The 13,152-nt window shown below is 40.1% G+C and overlaps 1 protein-coding gene across 1 annotated transcript in view; it reads right to left on the bottom strand.

Moving 5' to 3' along the window:
* The window catches only part of LOC132815685 (thrombospondin type-1 domain-containing protein 7A-like), a 398,166-nt gene that overhangs the window by 173,626 nt on the left and 211,388 nt on the right, over nucleotides 1-13,152 (bottom strand). The window lies entirely within an intron of this gene.

Raw genomic sequence — 13,152 nt, 5'->3', positions numbered from 1 at the left:
ACCAGGATTGAAATGAGGGATTAAAGGAAAATGTATTTAAATTATTTCAAAATATTCTCATTCAAAATGCGTATGTGCACAGCTATATCCCTGCTCCACAGAGAACAAAATTAGACATCAAGGATAATACAGTGACCAAGAGAAACATTCAGGTCCGGAAACTCTGCACTGCAATAACCAAGACTATTTTATTTTGAAAACAAATTGGAGGCAAATCATTTGGTCTACTCTACATTCTTTGTTCCAGCATCTATTAATTACTGCGAGCTAGCATTTGTACAAGCTAGGGAAAACAAAAATAATTCTTCCAGCCAGTATTACGAAAACTTGCCTAAATTTGATGGCAAACATTCCACTTCACAAAACAGACAGCTCAAAATCCCTTTGAAGATTTCTCCACCAAATTTTGGAAAAAACAATGAAGCTTACATTTCACTTAGGCAGAGAACATTGAGACTGATGCTAAGACTGCGCATCCTTCCAGAAATACTTTGGCACAAAATTGTAAAGAAACATTTTGATTTATGTTTAAAGACTCTATGTATCCTGGAAACTTCAAAGGATATTCTATACTCCTAGAGTTAATGCATATAAAAAGACAGAAAGCTTTTAACTAGGTCTTTAGATGATCTTTGCTTAAAAAATTAATGAGGCATCCGGGCTGTATTTCAGATCTATGTTTTCATAGACATCACTGTCAGAAATTCCATACCCAAGCCGGGAAAATATTTTTTTGAGACAACCATGAACAATATATTTCAAACTGATGAATAGTATGCTGCTATTGGACATGCACCAAAATACTCTGTGACAATTTGGATGGAGGAGACTTTCTTGCTCATGGTGGTTCATGAAGATTTTTCAGCTGACTTAAGAACCTTTTAAACTGGAATGCTGAAGATGGAGGCTATTATTAATTCTTCAAGCTGCTTCAGCTTATACGTTAGTTATGCTGCTGTTTAAAATGTAAGTATAGGAAATAACTGATCTCAAAAAGGAAATAGATTGGGCATGGTAGTTAAAGCTTCAAAGTTAGTGAGGTTATTATTCAGGAGGGCAGGTAGGCAGGCAGGCAGAATGCTGGGAGAGCAAGCTAGTGTACCTGGCCTACTGAATGTAAAATTGCCAACCAAGGCCGGTGGTTGGATATAGCACAGGAAAATTAGAAACAGAGCAAATGGAAACTAATGTAACTGTTAGTAATGATGTTGTGAGACCATGGATCTCATAAGACTGCAATTCAATGTTTAGAAGCTAAAGGTTTTCTTAAGTTTGTTCATGAGATGTAGTCAGATCTAGGCCAACATTTATTATCCATTCCTAGTTGTCTAGAGAGTGGTTAAGAATTAATCTCATTTATGTGGCTCTGAACTCATGCACAGGACAGAGCAGATAAGGATGGCAGCTTTCCTTCCCCAACGGATATTAGGAAACGGATGGGTCTGTACGACAATTGGAAATGCTTACATGTCTACAATTAGGCTAGCTTTTTATCCCAGACTTCTTATTAGTTTTGAATTTTATCGTCTGAAATGGAGGGATTCAGATACATGTCCCCCTATTCATCTGAGTTTTTGGATGATTTGTCCAGTGACATTACCATTATGTCACTATGTTCCCAAATTAGGTAACAAGTGTCTGGTTCACATTAACTTCAAGGTCTAGCACCATTTCTCATATTAAAAACAGCCAGCCAACAATTGAAAATCAGTAAAATAAAATCAAGAACTGTGAATAATAGAGATCTGTTAAAGCAAAGTTAATGTTTCAAGAGATGCTTCACCAGCTTTCTCCCCACAGATGCTGCCAGACCTGCTGAGTTTCACCAGCAATTTCAGATTTGAATTGAAAATCAGAGTAGGGACCTCATTGTCCCAACTGATATACAAAACACATCCCATGCTTTGTCCTCAGGTCAGTTTGTTAATAGAGCAACAATCAAAAACTATCTGATGGTAAGAGCTGCGCTCATCCTCAAATCAGGGGATGGCTGTATGACGCATGGCACCTTTCAGGTATAATTGATGGAGTGTGCACAGAACATGCTGTGCTAATTTTTCCCAGGTATTGATCAACCTACCAAGAGATTCTTAACAGGTGATGCCTCAGAAAACAGCCAGGGAAAGGTTTTTTGTTGGTGATGTTTCCAAGAATCTCTGGTTCACTCTGTATACTGCAAAACCTCGCCAAAGTCATTGATGCTTTCACAATGTCAGCTCAGAGACAGAATGGCCAAGTGCCATTACTGACATGTTATAGCAAGGTGCCGAGCTGCAACGTGCCATGTTAATAACAATGTGGTTTAGGCCTTAGTCAGACACCAATGGATTGGCAGTGTGGCATTCTACTTAACTTCAAATTTCAATTGCCCTGTTCTGATTGATTTGTGTAACTCGCAGTTATAGCCATTCTTTCTGCTATAAACTGACTTGCCATCAGAGACTATTTGTCCATAATGTAAAAAGTGCTTGATTTAATGCAGTGAAACATGCTGTTGTGGAGAAAATGTAGATTTTCCGAGATTCGATGTCCCTACACACCCTGAGGAAATGTCTCATCACAATAGAAAATACATTGTAATGACCTTTTCTTCTGCTTCACTGAGCCTGAAATGTTTGAGGAACGGTGCATACAGCGGGTTGCAGCACAAATTAAGTTTAAAAGGATGTAGCAGTTCCTGGGCAACCTGAAATTTGAAGTCATTATGGAAAATAATACAAATTACGGGAACCCTTGCTGTACTGAATTCTCCTAGGGACTATCAAAACTGATACATAATTTCTGCTGTGTACAAGTCATAGAATTGCTATTATGCTACTTTTTAATATTTTTTCCAGTTTTTAACACATTTTATTTTCTGTAACTCTTTACGTTGCTTCTCCCCGCCACCTGTATTCAGCCACAAGCACTTAAGCCGGCAATACAGTTTCTCACAGGCACCTATAATTCTGCCTTAAGCTTTCATAGACCATTGTGTTGCGCAAAACTGACCTTCCAAAAGAATCGATCAAAATAAGACTTCATTGGCTGAATCATCTTTTACTGGCTAACGTTTTGCGAGTTACAACCAACATTTTGGAGGGATTTTTGTCACGAGGTCTAATGTGATTTCTTATTATGTGTTACTCTAATATGCCTCATTAACTATTTTGTCCTGCCCCTAAGGCATCTTTTACTTTTGGTTCCAGTCCCATTTTAGCAGAGTGCACTATTCCTGGAACAACTGACTACTCAGCAGATATTCAGCAAAAGGTCGGCATCCCTGTGTCCCAGCCATCTTTAAATGGCCATTGTGCACCCAGTCAAGCACTGGCATTCTGAAACTGCCCAGCTCGGTTAAAAACATTTCCAGATGTTGGAGAAAAGGAAGATGGCAACAAAATTCATCACAGGTATCTGGTGTTCTTGGTTGAGAGTGGGGGTGCAGTGCAAAGGAAAGGATCTTCCTGGAGTACTGGCAGATGAAGCTGCAATAGCAGATACTTGTCCTGAGGTTGCAACATGGGTCTGTGCCATCTCCACAGTGCAGAGGAATGGCCAGCAATGCCATTAAGCAAAATCAATCACTTTTTTTGCTGTGCCATGATAAGCACCAAGGCTCTTGCTCTGCCACTCAATATTGCCTGCAATATCTTCCCTTGCCCGCTCTCACCCACTCTAACCTCCCTCACCACTGACCTTGCCTGCCTCTGTGCAACACATTCACTCACTCGAGACACCTTCACACCTTTCGCCCACCTGCTCCAGGTCAAAGAGCTGTACCACCCACTTTCATCTCACTTAATTCTTCCCTTCCATTCATTCTATAAGAAAGCTGCCTACAATGGTGCAAATAGCTCAAATAGTTGGAAATGTGCTTGACTTCAAGTTCAGTAATCTCTATGCAGAAGGAATCCTGGCCCTTCAACCAAATAAGTACCACTCTTCATTTCACTGCACCTCTCACAGTAATCCCTCTGTCCATCTCACTCATTGCCCACCACTTCTCACTTATGTTGACTATTATTCCGAAAGAATATGTTTCCTGAATCTCATCGAGAGACAAACAATGATAACTTTCACGGCCACTCCACACCTGTACATAAAAAGGCTGCGTATTGTAAAGTTATATAGCTCATTTAGCTCCTTTCAGATTTTTGAGGGTTCAAGTTTAAAAGTAACCAACACTAAAAGTTTAGTTGTAAAACAGGAGAAAAGGTTAGTTTATTAGACAAATATTGTTTAACTTTACTAATTTAAAACGTTGTTGGATAAAATGCAAACACAAAAATGAAAAGTCGAAATGAATAGAAGAGACTTATAAAGACTGCCTGGAATCAGTGAAGAAGGCATTTGGTACGCTTTCCTTTATTGGTCAGAGTATTGAGTACAGAAGTTGGGAGGTTATGTTGCAGCTGTACAGGACATTGATGAGGCCACTGTTGGAATACCGAGTGCAATTCTGGTCTCCTTCCTATCGAAATGATGTTGTGGAACTTGAAAGGGTTCAGAAAAGATTTACAAGGATGTTTCCAGGTTGCAGGATTTGAACCAATGGGGAGAGGCTGAATAGGTTGGGGTTGTTTTCCTTGGAATGTCGGAGGCTGAGGGGTGTCCTTATAGAGGTTTACAAAATTATGAGGGGCATGGATAGGATTAATAGACAAAGTCTTTTCCCTGGGGTCAGGGAGTCCAGAACGAGCGGGCATAGGTTTAGGGTGAGAGGGAAAAGATATAAAAGAGATCTAAGGGACGTGTTTTTCACACAGAGGGTGGTATGTGTATGGAATGAGCTGCCAGAGGAAGTGATGGAGGCTGGTACAATTGCAACATTTAAAAGGCATTTGGATGGGAAAATGAATAGGAAGGGTTTGGAGGGATATGGGCCAGGTGCTGGCAAGTGGGACTAGATTGGGTTGGGATATCTGGTTGTCATGGATAAGTTGGACCAAAGGATCTGAATCTGTGCTGTACTTCTCTATGACTCTATGGACCATATTCAAGAATTCAGCGGACAACCGAGATGAGTAAGCCACCAGCGTCATGGACTTTATGAGCAAGAGTTTAGAGGACTGCGTGCCAAAGAAGACAATCTATGTGTTCTCCAAGCAGAAACTTTGGATGAATGGGAAATCCACTGCCTACTGAAGATCAGGGTGCGGCATTCACATTGGACAACCCAAATCTGTACAGAAAATCCAAATATGCCATCTGCAAAACCATAGGAAATGCCAAGACACAGCAAGTTAGAGGCCCAAACTGCTACCTGTGGCAAGGTTTACACAACATTACAGGATACAAAATGAAGCAGAGCAAAACAGAGGACAAAGGTGCATCCCTCCCTGATACGCTTAGTGCTTTCTATGATTGGTTCAAGCAGAATGCCAGCAGCACTGTGTCACCCGCCCGACAGCCCCGGATGCACTTTCTCCCCCAATCACCGCTGCAGATGTCACATCGGTCTTCCTGAGAGTAAAGCTGAGGAAAGCGATGGGCCAAAAGTGAGTGCCTGGCCATGTACTTAGATCCTGTGTGGACCAACTGGTGGAGGTATTCACTGTTATCTTCAACCTCTCCTTGCTACAATCTGAAGTCACCACCTACTTCAAGAACACTACCATCATCCCAGTACCAAAGAAAACATATGTAATGTGCCTCAACAACTACCACCCAGTGGTTCTGACTCCATAATCATGAAGTGTTTTGAGAGGCCTGTCATGGTCAACATCAACTCGAATGTCCCAGCTTGCCTCAATCACCCGCAACTTGCCGACTGATATAACAGGTCCACAACGGACATCATATCTATAGCCCTGCACTAATCCCAGGAACATCTGGATAATGAGGATACCTACATCAGACTCCAATTCATCGACTACACTCCACCTTCAACACCACAATCCTTACCAAACTGATCTCAAAACTCTGAGACCAAGGTCTCAGCTCTGCCTTCTGTAACTGGATCCTCAGCTTACTGATCTACAGACTGCAATCAAAGAAGATAGACAACAGCACCTCCTCCATGACAACCATCAATACCGGATCCCCCAAGGATATGTTATCAGCTCCCTGTACACCCATAACTGTGTAGCCAAAATATGTATGAATGCCATCTACAAGTTTACCATGGTGGGCCGAATATCAAACAACAACGAGTCAGAAGGAGATTGACTGCTTAGTGTCATGGTGCAATGATAAGAATCTCTCTCTCAATGTTGGCAAAACATAAGAACGGATCATTGATTCAAGATGATAGGAGGAGGATAGACCCCTATCTACATCAGTGGAGCTGATGTTGATAGGATCGAGAGAGCCAAGTTCTTAGGAGTGATGATAACTGCCAATCTGTCCTGGACCTCCCATGTAGATATGACAGTCAAGGAGGCTAAACAACATCTCTTCTTTCTCAGGTGGCTTAAGAAATTCTGCATGTCCATAGCAACCGTCACCAATTTTTACAGATGCACCAGAGAAAGCATTCTGCTCAGGTTCAGAACGGCCTGGTATGGTTTCTCTGCCCAGGACCATAAGAAGCTACAGAAAGTTACGTATACAGCCCAGACCTTCATGGAATCCATCCATGGACTCCATTTACACTTCTCGTTGTCATGGAAAGGATGCAAACATCATCAAAGACCCCTTCCACCCTGGTGATGCTCTCTTCCAATCTCTTCCATCAGGCAGAAAATACAGAAGCTTGAACAGATGCACTAACAGGTTCAAGAACGGCTTCTACACTGCTGTTATTAGATTGCTTAATGGACCTCTCTAACTTCAAATAACATTGATTTTGCTCACACTGATCTTGCTCTGTGCACCTCCTGTGTAGTGTAACCTGTATGCCTTGCTCTGTCTAAGCACCCTATGACCTGTATGTCCTTGTTTGCTACGATCTGTCTGTACAACTCACAAAACAAAACTTTTCAATGTACTTAGGTACATGCAACTATAATAAATCAAATCAAATCAAGATAGGAAGCAGTGCAATCATGGTACTGCTACTGAGCTGGTAATCATTACTGCCAGGCTAATACTCTGGGGACATGCACTTTATCGACGTTGACTCTGCAGCATCTGCAGTCCTCACTATCTCCTAGGACATGAATCCCAACATGACAGAGGGTGTAATTTGATTCCAACAAAATATGAAATTTTAAAAGCAAGTCTAATGCTGACCATGTAACCATTGACATTTGTTATTTGGAAAAACCATCAGGTTCACTAATGCTTGTTAGAGAAGGAAAGCTGCCATCCTTACCCAGTCTTGGCTCCATGTCACTCCAGACCCACAGCAATGTGGTTAACTCTTAAGTGCCCTCTGAAACAGCTTCGTGAGCCAATTGGGTAAAGTGCAATAAACACCAGTTTTGCCAGCAGTATTATTCTATAGAGAGAAATCAATAAGTTTGGGATTTCTTGTGGGGCTCTTCCAGCCTCCTGTTTTCTCAGAAATTTTGAATTCTCACACCTATCAGAGTACTCTTGCTGTTAACTAAGGGTTAGTCAAGTTGCAACTATCTCCCTTTAGAGCTGATACTGAAATAACAATGGACAGTCTTTTGACTAGTGATACCAGCTTCATAGGCTTTCATTTAAAGAGATTTTAGCTTTTTATTTGCAGATATCTTTGCAGTTGTGATTTTAATATTTGCATATAAAGGTGTTATTATAGTAGCTAATAATGTTATTACAATAGTTGCACAGGAAGGTAAGGTCTAGATATATTCAGTTCTGAGTATCCTAAATTTGAATTTGAATTTGTTATTTGAACCAAATACACAGTGAAAGTTGAGTCAAGTCCTGAAGAAATAATGTTTGTTCATTTGGCATGAAAGTACATTGTGCCTCATATTCATTTGGACAGTTACTAGAACCCTCATTTACAAAAGAAATAAACAAATAAAGTTATATTTGGATCAAAGTAGCCTGTCCGTCATTTAGAAATTTTGAGACTATAAACATAACATTTAGATTACTTTATAAATGTCATACTATTGACAAAGTGTTCTTGGTGAATGTTTCTTGTCTCAAGATTCCTGCAGTTTTAAAGACACGTGTGCATAAGAAAACTAGATTGGTTCATTTTGACATTGACCCCTGTTACAAGATGTGATTTACAACATGTTTGCCCATATAGCATATAACGCAGAGAGTCAAGTTCTCATTTAGACAGCTGTCTGGAAGTTATTAACTATGTTAGTTACCTAAGAGTTACATATATAGTATACTCTAACGTTTTACTCTTATATGACAGAAATAATTGTCTAACTGGCTAACTGACATACTAATGTGGTATACAGTCATAGGGAGTTGTCCTAGTTGTCCTCAACATTGGCTCCAGACCCTGTTACATCACATCACACAGATCATGCATGGACAATAGTTATCATATGCTGCCTCCACACCCCTTGACTAATGAATTAATACTCCTTTATGTGACCACCTCGTGGTGATAAGGATGCAACAATCTAAATGGGGAGCTTTAATGTCCATTACCACGATTGACTGAGCTTTTCAAGTTCTAAAGGGCATAGCAGCTATAGTGGCTCTGCAAATCAATAAAGGGAAAAAGCATATTTGATCTCACCCTCACCAATCTGCCTGTTAGAGATTAACCTGATCATGACAGCAGTGGTTAGAGTGCCTACTGTACAGTCCTTGTGGAGATAAAGTCCCATCTTCACATTAAGAATACCCTCCATTGCATTCTATGGCACTATCACTGTCCTATATTGGAAGGACTTCAAAAATATCTCACAACGCAAGACTGGGTATTCATGAGGCACCCATCAACAGCAGCAGAATTGTCCTCAAACACAATTTTCAACCTCATGGCCCGATATAGCTACAAAACAGGACCAATTGTGTGCCAGGCAGTATAAGCAGCAAGTGATCAACGGAGCTAAACAATTCCACATATGAACTGATCAGCTTTAAATTGTGAAGTCCAGCCAGTGAATAGTAGTGGACAATTAAACAACTCACTGGAGGAGGAGCCTCCACAAACATCCCCATCCTTAATGATGGGGGAGCCCTGCACATTAGTGCAAAATATAAGGCTGTGGCACTTGCACCTATTTTCAGCCAGAATTGCCGAGTGGATAATCCATCTCGGTCTTCTCCAGATGTCCCTAGCATTACAGATGACAATTTTCAGCTAATTCAATTCACTTCATATCATATCAAAAACAGTTAGAGGCACTGCGTACTACAAACTGACAACATATTGGCAATAGTACTGAAGAGGTACATCCAAACTTGCTGCGCTCCTAGCTAAGCCATTCCACTATAGCAATAACAATAGCACCTACCTGACAATGTGGAAAATTGCCCAGGAATGACTTGCATCAATGGTAGGACAAATCTCTCCCAGCCAGTTACTGCCTCATCAGTTGATTATTGATTATCAGTAAAGTGAGGGAAGGTGTCATCATCAGTGTTATTAAGTAGCACTTGCTTAGCAATAACCTGCAACTTGATGCTCAGTAGGGGTTCTACCAAGGCTACTTAGCTTTTGACCACATTAAAATCTTGATTCAAATATGAACAAAATAGCTAAATTCTAGAGATCAGGTGAAAAGGACCACCCCCCACATCAAAAGGCTGCATTTGACCGCATATGGCATTATTTAGCCCATCAAAACTGGAGTGAATAGAAATCAGGAGAACATTCTTTGTTGGTTAGAGACAAACCTGCCACATAGGAAAATTGTTGTGGCTATTGGAGGTCAGCAAGCTCCAGGACACCTTTGTTTGTCAGGGACCAACCATCTTCAGCTGTTTCATAAATGGCCTTGCTTCCATCATAAAGTTCAAAGTGGAGATGTTGCACAATGTTCAGCGCCATTAATGACTCTTCAGAAATCGATGCAGTTGGTGTTCAATGTAGCAAGACCTGGACAATATCCAAGTGTCAAGTTACATCCTGGACAAGTGTCAAGTTACATTCACATCATACAAATGCAAGGCAAGGACCATCTCCAACAAGAGAGAATCTAGCCACCATACCTTAGCATTCAATAGAATTTCATCACTGAATTCCACCATGGTGAAAATCCTGGGGGTTAACAAGACTAAATATATAAACTCTATGGTTATAAAAGCCTGCTAGAGGCTTGGAATCCTACAGTGAGAACTCACTTCCTAACTTCTTAAAGCCTGTCCTGGGCATAAGTAAGGAGTGCGATGGAATGCTCTCCACTTGCCTGGATGAATGCAGCTCAAAATACTTTGAAAAACTTGACATCATCCAATACAAAGTTGCCATCCTGACTGACACCATTTCCACAAATATTCACTTCCTCCACCACCTTCCATGGTAAGTAGCAGTAGTGTGTACATCTACAAGATGCACTGCAAAGATCGTTAGGTAGTGTATTCAATGCACATTACAACTACCATCTAGAAAGACAGGGGCAGCAAGTACATAGGAGCATCACCTGCAAGTTCTCTCTAAGCCACTCATTATCATGGCTTGGAAATATATTGCCATTCCTTCAGTGTTGCTAGGTCAAAATTCTGGAATTCTCTTCCCATCAGCTTTGCAGGTTTACCTAGACCATACCAGATTGCAACCATTCAATAAGGCTCCTCATCACCACCTTCACAAGGGCAATTAGGGATGGGCAATAAATGTTGGCACAGCCAGCAATGGCCACAAACAGTGAATGCATTAAAATAAAATAAAAAGTCTGACTGGCTGCTTGTTAACAGACTCACTGAGTGAATGTACAAGCAGCAAGATAAACTCCTCTTATACTTGAGCATCTTAAAGGTATATTCCCCCAAAGGGCTACAGAAAAAAACGTCTTTCAACCCTTGTTTTAAGAGATCCCACTTTAAATTTGCCCTTAGCAGTTATCAGTTATTTTTTTAAAAACTGGTATTCATGCCCTTAGCTTGCATGTGCCCTCTATATGATGCTAATTCAATTTTATTTTACTATATTGAAGGCAATTATTCAGTTTTTTCTTGCTTATCCTATAGCTGCTGTATCATGTCCTATTGAAACTTTCAAGGTCCGGCCGGGATAAGGCTTGCATGTCTTACTCATTAAAGTAAATTCCACACCTCAAAATGCGTAACATGAATCAAAAAATCATGGTTGAATGAAGTTCATGCAACTGGTACAACTTCAACGGCATATCATAAAAAACTAAAAAAAATTTACAAGTTTGATCTCTGCTGAACATGGTAAAACAGAATCAGATTCATCGAAGTTAGTGAAACTGTCTATACCAACTGCCCAAGCTCAACCATAAGGATCACAGGGGTATACCAAAAGGCACTTTGCACCAATAACCCTGTATCTCATTGAGATTGTCACTAGCCTTCAGAGATTGGAGAATTTAAAGTACTTCTCTTTAAAGTGAACAAAGCGAAAAATGACAGTAAATAGAGATTTACAATGTTATCATTATTGTATTGCTGAAGATCACAGTTGACATTTTTATTCCTTAAACCAATGTCAAAACACTCCTTTCTAATCATAAGAGGATTTTTCTTTAGACGTACAAGAGTTTTGCACATGAAAGCCATAAAATAATTCAACTGGAAAAAACACAATTTGATGAAGGGTTTTATTTCTAAAGGGATGAACTTCACATTAGATGACACTAAGCTGTATTGAGAATACTCTTTTGAAGTGAATGCTTTCATACAGTTTCATTTTGCAAATAATGTGTATAAAAATAGTAGACACAAGTTCAAATGTATATTTGTAACAAAATAAAGGGGAAAAGTGCACTTTAAGCTTTAAAACTTGGTTAATCCTCCGTAATAAATATTAGATTGTAAAGAAAACAAGTGGAACTGCAATTTAGCAACATGATTTTAGGAAGAATATGGTCAGAATAAATAGGATAGGAGTAGGTCATTTGATTTTCTAGAATCTCTCTGACATTCAATAGATCATTGATGATCATATTCTAGCATTACTTCCACTTTACTGTTGCCTGTCTTAACCCCTGACTCCATTGCAGATCAAAAATCTTCTGACTCAGTCCTGAATATATTTAATGGTCCAGGATCAACTATTCTCTGGGGAAGAGAATTCAAATGATTAATAACCCTCCCCTGATGGAAGAAATTCCTATTCATTTACATCTTAGTTTTGGATTCCCTCATGAACATCCTCTCAGCATCTACCATGTCAAGCCCCTTGGGAGCTTATGTTTCAATCAGACCATCTTCCATTCTTCTAAACTCCAGTGAGTACATTTCCAATCTGTTCAGCACTTTCTCATAGACCTGCCCCTTCATCTCTCTAATCAACCCAGTTAACATTCTTTGAATTTCTCAATGCACATATAGCCCTTCTTAAGTAAGGGGAACATAACCATATGAGTGTTCTCGGTGTAGTCTGGTCAATGTGCTGTACAGTTGTAAGAAGATATCCTTTCTTTTATATTCCATCCACTTTGTAACTGAGGTCATTTTTCCATTTGCCTTCCTACTTGTCTTCTACTGCCACACGCTCATGCTTTGTGATTCATAGTCAAGGACTCTCGGATCAGTCTGTGCTGCACCACTACAGTTTCGCTTTAAATATCTTTAAATATTTTGCTTTGCTACTTTTTTTGCAAAGTGGACCGCACATTTTTCCACATTGTACTCTATCTGTCAAGTAATTTCTTATTCTCTTACCCTATTTATATTCCTCGGTGAATTCTTTGTATCCTCCTGACATCTTGCTTGTATCACCCGCAAATTTGACTACAATTGGTCCTCTCATTAAAGTCTTTAACAAACTGATTATACTGATACATGTAGCATTTCACAAGTTACAGATCATCAACCTGGAAAAGATTTTTTTTTTGATTTACTATTTCTTATTACTTAGCAAATTATTCACTTGCGCTAATATATTTTCCTCAGGACCATGGACTTTTATTTTAGATTAGATTCCCTACAGTGCGGAAACAGGCCCTTCTACCCAACAAGTCCACACCGACCTCTGAAGAGTAGCCCACCCAGACCCATTTCCCTACTCATGCACCTATCACTATGGGCAATTTAACTTGGGCCAATCCACCCAACCTGCACATCTATGGATTGTGGGAGGAAACCCAGGGAGACACACAGAGATAGTCACCCGAGGCTGGAATTGAACCTGGGCCCCTGGCACTGCGAAACAGCAGTGCTAACCACTGAGCTACCTTGCCACCCTGTGCT

This window comes from Hemiscyllium ocellatum, chromosome 5 (genome assembly GCF_020745735.1).
Source record: "Hemiscyllium ocellatum isolate sHemOce1 chromosome 5, sHemOce1.pat.X.cur, whole genome shotgun sequence".
Taxonomy (NCBI): domain Eukaryota; kingdom Metazoa; phylum Chordata; class Chondrichthyes; order Orectolobiformes; family Hemiscylliidae; genus Hemiscyllium; species Hemiscyllium ocellatum.
Note: the sequence above shows the minus strand (reverse complement) of the source record. Positions and strands in the feature narration are given on the sequence as shown.